This window comes from Centruroides vittatus, unplaced genomic scaffold (genome assembly GCF_030686945.1).
Source record: "Centruroides vittatus isolate TY-2023 unplaced genomic scaffold, ASM3068694v2 contig_396, whole genome shotgun sequence".
Taxonomy (NCBI): domain Eukaryota; kingdom Metazoa; phylum Arthropoda; class Arachnida; order Scorpiones; family Buthidae; genus Centruroides; species Centruroides vittatus.
The window spans coordinates 36601-43972 of NW_027122211.1; the positions used below are offsets into that span (position 1 = coordinate 36601).

Genomic DNA, 7372 nt, shown 5'->3' on the forward strand with positions numbered 1-7372 from the left:
ATATTCGTTTCAATCGATTAATTTAAAAGTTTTGTTATTTCCCATGATTTTTTGTAATACTTCGAGTAAATTAATATGTCAGAAAATGAATTTCTCACGACCGTTATTATTTTTTTTCGAAATTCTTGATAAAATACAATGTCTGATTTACAACGTTGATAAGTATGTAACTTATATTACAATCAAGTTTAAGTTACAATGAAGTCCTTTCATTTCTATCTTACCTTGTCTTAACCCTCTACACCCATCTCCTTCCACTCTTTTATTTTTCCCCTTCATCCCACTATCATTTTTCTTCCCTTTTCGGGCTGTTTATACAGACAGCCAGAACCTAATCATTACTCCAATGTAGTGGTGTCCGGTTTCTGCGAATTGAGAAAACTTGTTCAAAAAAACCATCTTCATTGTTTTTTTCTGATAATAAGTCTTAAAAATATGATATGTCCTAGTAGACATATATATAGTAAAATGTATATAATAAGAACACAAAGGCATATGAATTATTTATTACCTGGGAGAAGGTTTCAATTATGGAGTTTATATATTTAATATTCGTATTGCATAGCACATTTCTAAACATTTATTCTCACCCTCGTAACTTGCTTATGTGGTTTTGTTGTTATCTGTACAAACAGAACTGAAATATTTTAAAGTCGACGTTCCGTAATCTTGACCTACCTCCAACACGAGCTATGTACAGGGTGTTTGAATAAGTTTTAGACAAATTTTAATGATAGACCAAAAATACATGCAGAAGCAATATTTTTACCTAGTAAAATATAGACGCTAACAACATCCAAGTGTTTCAATAAACACGTATACTTTACCTGTGTTCTTTTCTATACGATTCCTTAGATACTTCGAACAACTCCGGATGGCGTTTATATGATCCTATGTGAAAACAGTCTGGGTTTTATATTTTTGACCCGCCATTTTAAACTTTGGCTAAGGATTTTCAACCACACTGTATTTATATCAATTTTAAAAAGTTACAACGAGTATATATACATATATAAACATTGCTGAACACGTAAAATTCAACATTATGGACTGTAGATATTACAGGTAAAACAATAGTAACGTCCTTTGTGGCGTTAAATCTTTGTTAGCTAGCAGTGCATATTGTAGTAATTAGTAAATGTGTCTTTTCTAAGAAGGTTTCAGTTGCATTATATACATTAATGCAAAACGGTTCTAATGGTAACAAAGTACTTTTTTATTTCAATTTAATTTCGTACTTCACTAATTATTTACGTGGTTTCATTAGGTATTAGATTCATACATGCCAATGTTTTCACAATTGTATTTATAAATATTCGACATTTATTCAAATGAAGATACCTGGTGGATCAGGTCATCCAAGAGAAGACGTTCTGGTAAAAGAGCTGAAAAAAATCGAAGCGCTAAGTAAGGAGGAGCCGAACTACCCGCCAAGGGAGATTCTCACAGATCTCAATAAAAAAGGATGGGCAAGGATAAGAGAACAGATGATCGGAAGTGAGATCAAAGTCAAACATTTTTTAGATATTAAAACTCTTCGATCGTTAACTGAAATTTACGAATACGCGAATAAAAATAATAAAGAATCCATTCAAATTATTGAAAATTGTCTGTTTGTGGTGTGCATGGACGAATCGAACGATGGGTTGAGGAAACAAACGAGATCAAAGAGCTTTTCGGATCAGAGGTTGGAAGAGATGGCCCACCACATCCTTCACGGCAATAAAAGTCAACATTCCTCCGGTAACAGATGATTCGATAAATTCATTCAGGTAAAATTTATTCATTGCAAACAAGTAACAGAAAAGACTGATGTGTATCGAGCAGTTTGTATACAAACACAAAAGAATCAATGCTTACTTTTGTATTAATTTCTCCTTATTATCATTTTCCTTTTTCGTAAATATTAATTTCAATTTAATTAAACGAAAAATTCTAAATTAACAATATTCCTCTAATTTGCCTATAAAACATCGCACATAATCGATGCCTAATTATTTACTATTGCCGTTCTGTAGTTTATCGTGACCAAAAATTGTGTAAATGGAATTGTGATCGAACATTCGGTGTCGGAAGGGATTACGGTTTTAAGATTTTGTGAAAAATTTCTGGATTTCTTGTAAGACGTTTTTATCTTTTGGTTAAATGTAAGAAATAGAAGCGAAGTAATTAATGTACTTACAGCAAAAATGATCAGCCGTGGTTCTCTACGGTTATCAGACGAGTAGCAGACGATCGCGTGTCAGTTAAAAGACTTACGTAGAATATGAGTGAATTTCTGGCAGAAAAGTTCAAAAAAGCATCGGCTGTCACAGACGCGTAAGATACTCTAATTTTGATTATCGGCGAATAATAATTAAGCGCATTTCATAAGTATGAAGACTCTGATTTATTTCCGTATAAAATTTTTTACACGGAACACTTGGCAAGAAGAATTAACGAATGTTGTGGGTCCTACATAGTATTATATTGTTGCATATTTGCGTATCCAGCTCTAGCCAAATTCCTTCAAAAGTTTTCCGACAGATTAAGAACGGGAGATAGAGCCAGCCAATCAATAATAGGCACCCTATTAGCTAAAAATCATTCATACGTGTGAATGGGAGCATTGTCGTATTGAAAGAACCATAGATTCTGAACAATTTGTTCTGTAGAAGGCAAGACGTGCGTGTTAAGATTGCTTTTCTAACGTGTCTTGATAATCACTTGCCTTTTATGTTTTTGTACAACGCGGGTGTATTCTTTCCTGCAAACTATAACCATTCCAAATCACAAGCCACCATCTTATTGTGATTTGAAATATAATCCATTTTTCTTTTTCAAATTATCTTAGTAGTGGTGGATCCGACCATTTAGACTATCAAGGGTGAATTTTTTTCTCGTCACTATGGTTAATTTGTTTGTATGTGTCTGTCTAGTTCATTTTTTACTTGCACCATAGTAAACATCTCCCTTTGTGAGTAGGATGATGCAGTTTTTCTTCGCTGGTGAAGAAGATGCTGGCATATCTGCACAACTCTTCCAATAGTTGATTTTTCAACATTACACACGGGCGTTGCTGCTAACTTCCGAAATGATGTTGTAGCTAGCAATCTGGCGAACAATGGCACCTCTTGCCTTGTTTCTAAGCTTAGAACGGCGTCCTGTTGATTTATTTTGACTGTGTTGATCTCCTAGTTCAATAAAACAGCTATTACACTGGATGACCGATTTAAACTATATATATAATCGAGACGAGTTGATAATAATAATAATAATCAGTGCAAAGCCCAAACGGTTAAAAGTTGAAAGTTGAAATTTGGTACACAGTTAAAGTACGTCACGAGAACGCACACTAAGAAAGAGTTTTTCGAAATTCCTTCCCATGGGGGAGAGGGACAGGATTAAGTCTTAACACTTCCATCAACAATGGAAATGTTAAGTAACAATGTAAGTGTCAACAATGGAAGAGTCAACAATGGAAGTGTTACATAACAATGGAAATGTTAAGAGCGCAAACGGTTAGGAGTTGAAAGTTGAAATTTGGTACACAGTTAGGGTACGTCACGAGAACGCACACTAAGAAGAGATTTTTCGAAATTTCTCCCCACGGGAGAAATGGACAGGAGAGGCTTAACACTTCCATCAACAATGGAAGTGTTAAGTAACAATAGAAATGTTAAGTAACAATGGAAGTGTCAACAATGAAAGTGTTACGTAACAATGGAGAACAAGAGAAAGCGACTTGCAAGATTTACCGGCGTTGGAGGAAAAAAAAGAAAGAAAAAGAGTATTATGTTAGAACATATTTGATTTTCAAATTTAAACACATTACTTCGGTTTTTCTCGACCTTTCTTCTTTAGAACATTTGATGAAAATCGAACAATATAATCAGAACACGTCGTGAAAATCGGACAACATTAGAACATTCGATTTTCAAATTCGACATTTCTTTAGAAATATTTACTTCGTTGAAAAAATTACTCTTTTTCTTTTGTGACAATAAAATAATAATTTTAATCTACGCTATCGTTACTGTTGGCCGAGCAACGCCGAGCCTACCTGCTAGTTTTCTAATAATTACTCTTGCCGAATAATTTTCACGTGTATGAGCAAAGAATTTCACATTTCTCTTAGTCAGTTAAGAATTTACCTCAAAGAATGGCGTGATATCAGTGATTATAATTAATTTGCCGTATCTAAATATCAAGCTGTCTTTATATTTTTCGGACAGTCAATTTTAAGCTGCTTCTCTTAAATTATTTCGTCTTAATAAATTATTATTCTATTCAAAACACTGTATATATTATGAAGGTTTAAATGATAAATAAATACGATATGCAATGATTCCTTGTGAATGATTTTATATGGAAACATATTATTGCTATTATATCTTTAAAGACAATTATTACCCGAAGAACGTATAGATGTTCTCTGTAAACATTATTTTCAGATTAATCGACTCGCTGGAACTCAATGTTTTTATATTTGATAATTACGGCTAAGGTTTTCCGAAATAACAAAAGATCAGTCCGGATGTGTTCATTCAGTTGTGTTTGCAGCTGACATACTTCAGGTTTGTTTTAACGACGTTTGTCTTTTTTTAATGTTTATTTGAGTGTTATTAATTCAACGTTGCTGTTACTTTCTCATCAGAATGCGTGGCAAAATGACGGCCACCTGCGAAATGGAAGCTTTAAGAAAATTCAGATTCGGTCGCGTGGACAACATCCGCGCTTCCAGCCAAGAGGCTTTGGATTTCTCAGGAAAGGATCTAACATAAACTTTGGAAGTCAATGTTAGATCATTCCCTGAGACAGGTAAGTTAAATGCAAACTTCTCAATTATTAGAAAACGTTATTCATATTGACTCGTACAATATCTTTAGGTTGAAAAATGGCAAAAATTTCAAAAAGCCGTGAAAAAGCAGACCGAAATTCTTTTCTACGTAAGTAGTAAAGAGCTGGAAATGAATCAAAATAATTAGCAATTTTATAATTGTGATAATATTTGTTATTGCTCAGACAATCAACGGAAAAGGACCAAATAACCAACTTCTGTGCTTAAAGGAAATGGCTGCTCTACACGGTTTACAAAAACTGGCACTTTATAAAACAGATTATTGCAAAGAGTTCTTGAATTTCTGCTTAGCAACCAGTCAGGTAAGGCATCATTCTGTGCATTAATTAAGTTTTAACGAGTGGAAATCAATTAATTGATTGGCTTTTGTAGCTTCCAACGAGGTAAGCGATCACAGTTGGATACGGTCTTATCGTGCCCGACGAATACAAATGTTCTTACAATCCACAGGAGCGTCGTATCGTCTTTTGCATTTCTTCGTTTAGAAACGACCCCTCGACAGCCTCGGAGAAGTTTGCACAGAACTTGCAAATGACTTTGATGGAGTTAAAAGAGCTTTGTGAGAGTATGAAGACAGCTGTTTCCACCAGGTTGTTCTTAGTTGTTTAACAATACGTTCGTGTTTTAGACAATTGACGAATTGACTCACGTAGTGTTCGTTTAGCTCACCGACAAATGCTGCTGTTAAAGCCGAAACAAAGTAATTAAATCAAAAGAAATATTAGACCAATCGGATGTTTTCGGTTCAGTCTGCAGAGTTTCTTCTTCAAAATTGTTTAATAATCACTTAAAATTGATTTAATAAATTTCACTAAAAGCATTCGCCCTTCGTTTTATTTATTTTATTTGAATTTACGGAATACGCAGTTTTTGAAACGTGTGTTCAGCGTTTTCATAAAGTTGTAGTATAAAACATTTGACAGTAATTTACTGAACTTTAATTCAATACGACGTCGTCTGATGCACGAAAAATTAAAACGAATTCTTTCTATTATTGATTTTCGACAATATTACAGCGTTGACGACCGGATGGCCAAGCGGTCGAGATGGCAGCCAACTTCTCTGGAGGACTCGAGGTCGAATCCTGACGAATCGAAAAATCTCAGGAATTTTTCCTGTGGTAATCTGACTGGGTATGTTAGGCCCGTCCCTTACCATCCAGCCGCCCCATTGTGAGCCTTGTCGAACTCATAATAGGCTTGCAAAAAGATACGCTCTTAGTGACCACAGAGTAAAAGGAGTTAGACAACATATATATATATATATAAGCGTTAAGTAAATTATTTAAATACAATTTTTGCCTTGTGGGCACTAAGAAGACCTTTTTTAAAAGGCCTATCCATTTTCAGGTGTTACACCTAATGATGGCTTATTGTATTAGACTAAAAACGTTTCTTTTGTTCAATAAACATTTCTCAGCACGTAAGTGTGAAAATCCGCGGTGGTGTTTCTATTACTCGATTCACCCTGCTGCAAAGTCAGAGTCGTGAAGCCCGCTCACCCTGTTACTGGATGGCTTTTACTTGTAGGTTGACATAAAATTGGATAATTTTATGTCTGCTTTCCCTGACACCAGTTAAGAAGTAATGTCTTAACTCGCGATATGGAATATGCTTATTTACATCAAATACGAAAAATTGTAGTTCGAGTGGGGAGTGGTCATGGAGTCGTCGATCCGGTAACCAGCCATCAAAATATTAAATATAATATGTTTAATGAATAAAATAAAGCGACAGAAAAATACATATGACGTGAAAATGCATCTAGATCGTAAACTAGCTACTTACACTTCCAAATAACACGAAAGAAAGAGAGTTTACAGTATTTAGTGCGTAATACCTCGTGTGGACAATCAGACGTCTTCAGATCTAGTCTATTCGAACATCGGAATAATGATTTAGGATTTGCTTTGTAGGTTACCTTTCAAGTAAAGATGGACGATAGCTGGGAGACGAGTGTGTTGACAGACAGAAGTTTGGCCCAGAGCTTTTAGAGTAGAGTTCTCCCGAGCCTGGGAGATCTGCCTTTTTTATCTACGGCTTCTTTCCAATTGGAAGCGTAAGGTTTTCCCGTGTGTTCATTTTGTTGTTAAGTGCTCATTCTGTAATATCCAAATAATTGTTTACTCGAAACATAATTGTGATAGGTTTATTCAATGTTTCCTTATGTTTATTCGAAATGTAACTCGTGCCATGTCGTACCCATTATAAGATTCCCAAATGGATCCAATATGATTTAAGAAATTACTTTGTCTGTACGCACGCCAGAGGTAACCTCAATGGCAAGAGAAGAAAAACGGAAATTAGCTGCTGAATGATACAAACAATGGAAATTAAAAAGAAAATAACAAAAAACGGGAAAGCGATCGGCTTTGTAATGTTTGTGTAGATCGTGATTCGGTGCTTATAATGTAAGACAGGTGTGCTTGTTCTGTGCTGGAGTTGACAGAAAGACATAGAAATATGTTTGTGATATTTGTAATCACGATCAACAGTTGAAATATCTAAGGAAATGATAACCAGATCGAAGTAA

At 34.8% G+C, this 7372-nt stretch overlaps 1 long non-coding RNA gene across 1 annotated transcript; it reads left to right on the forward strand.

The window, feature by feature from the left end:
• Window positions 1–2244: 2244 nt before the first annotated feature.
• LOC136976143 (uncharacterized) lies at window positions 2245–4730 on the forward strand. Its single transcript, XR_010880885.1, has 3 exons — window positions 2245–2319; window positions 4434–4556; window positions 4637–4730. It is a non-coding gene; the product is annotated as an uncharacterized lncRNA (long non-coding RNA).
• Window positions 4731–7372: the final 2642 nt, after the last annotated feature.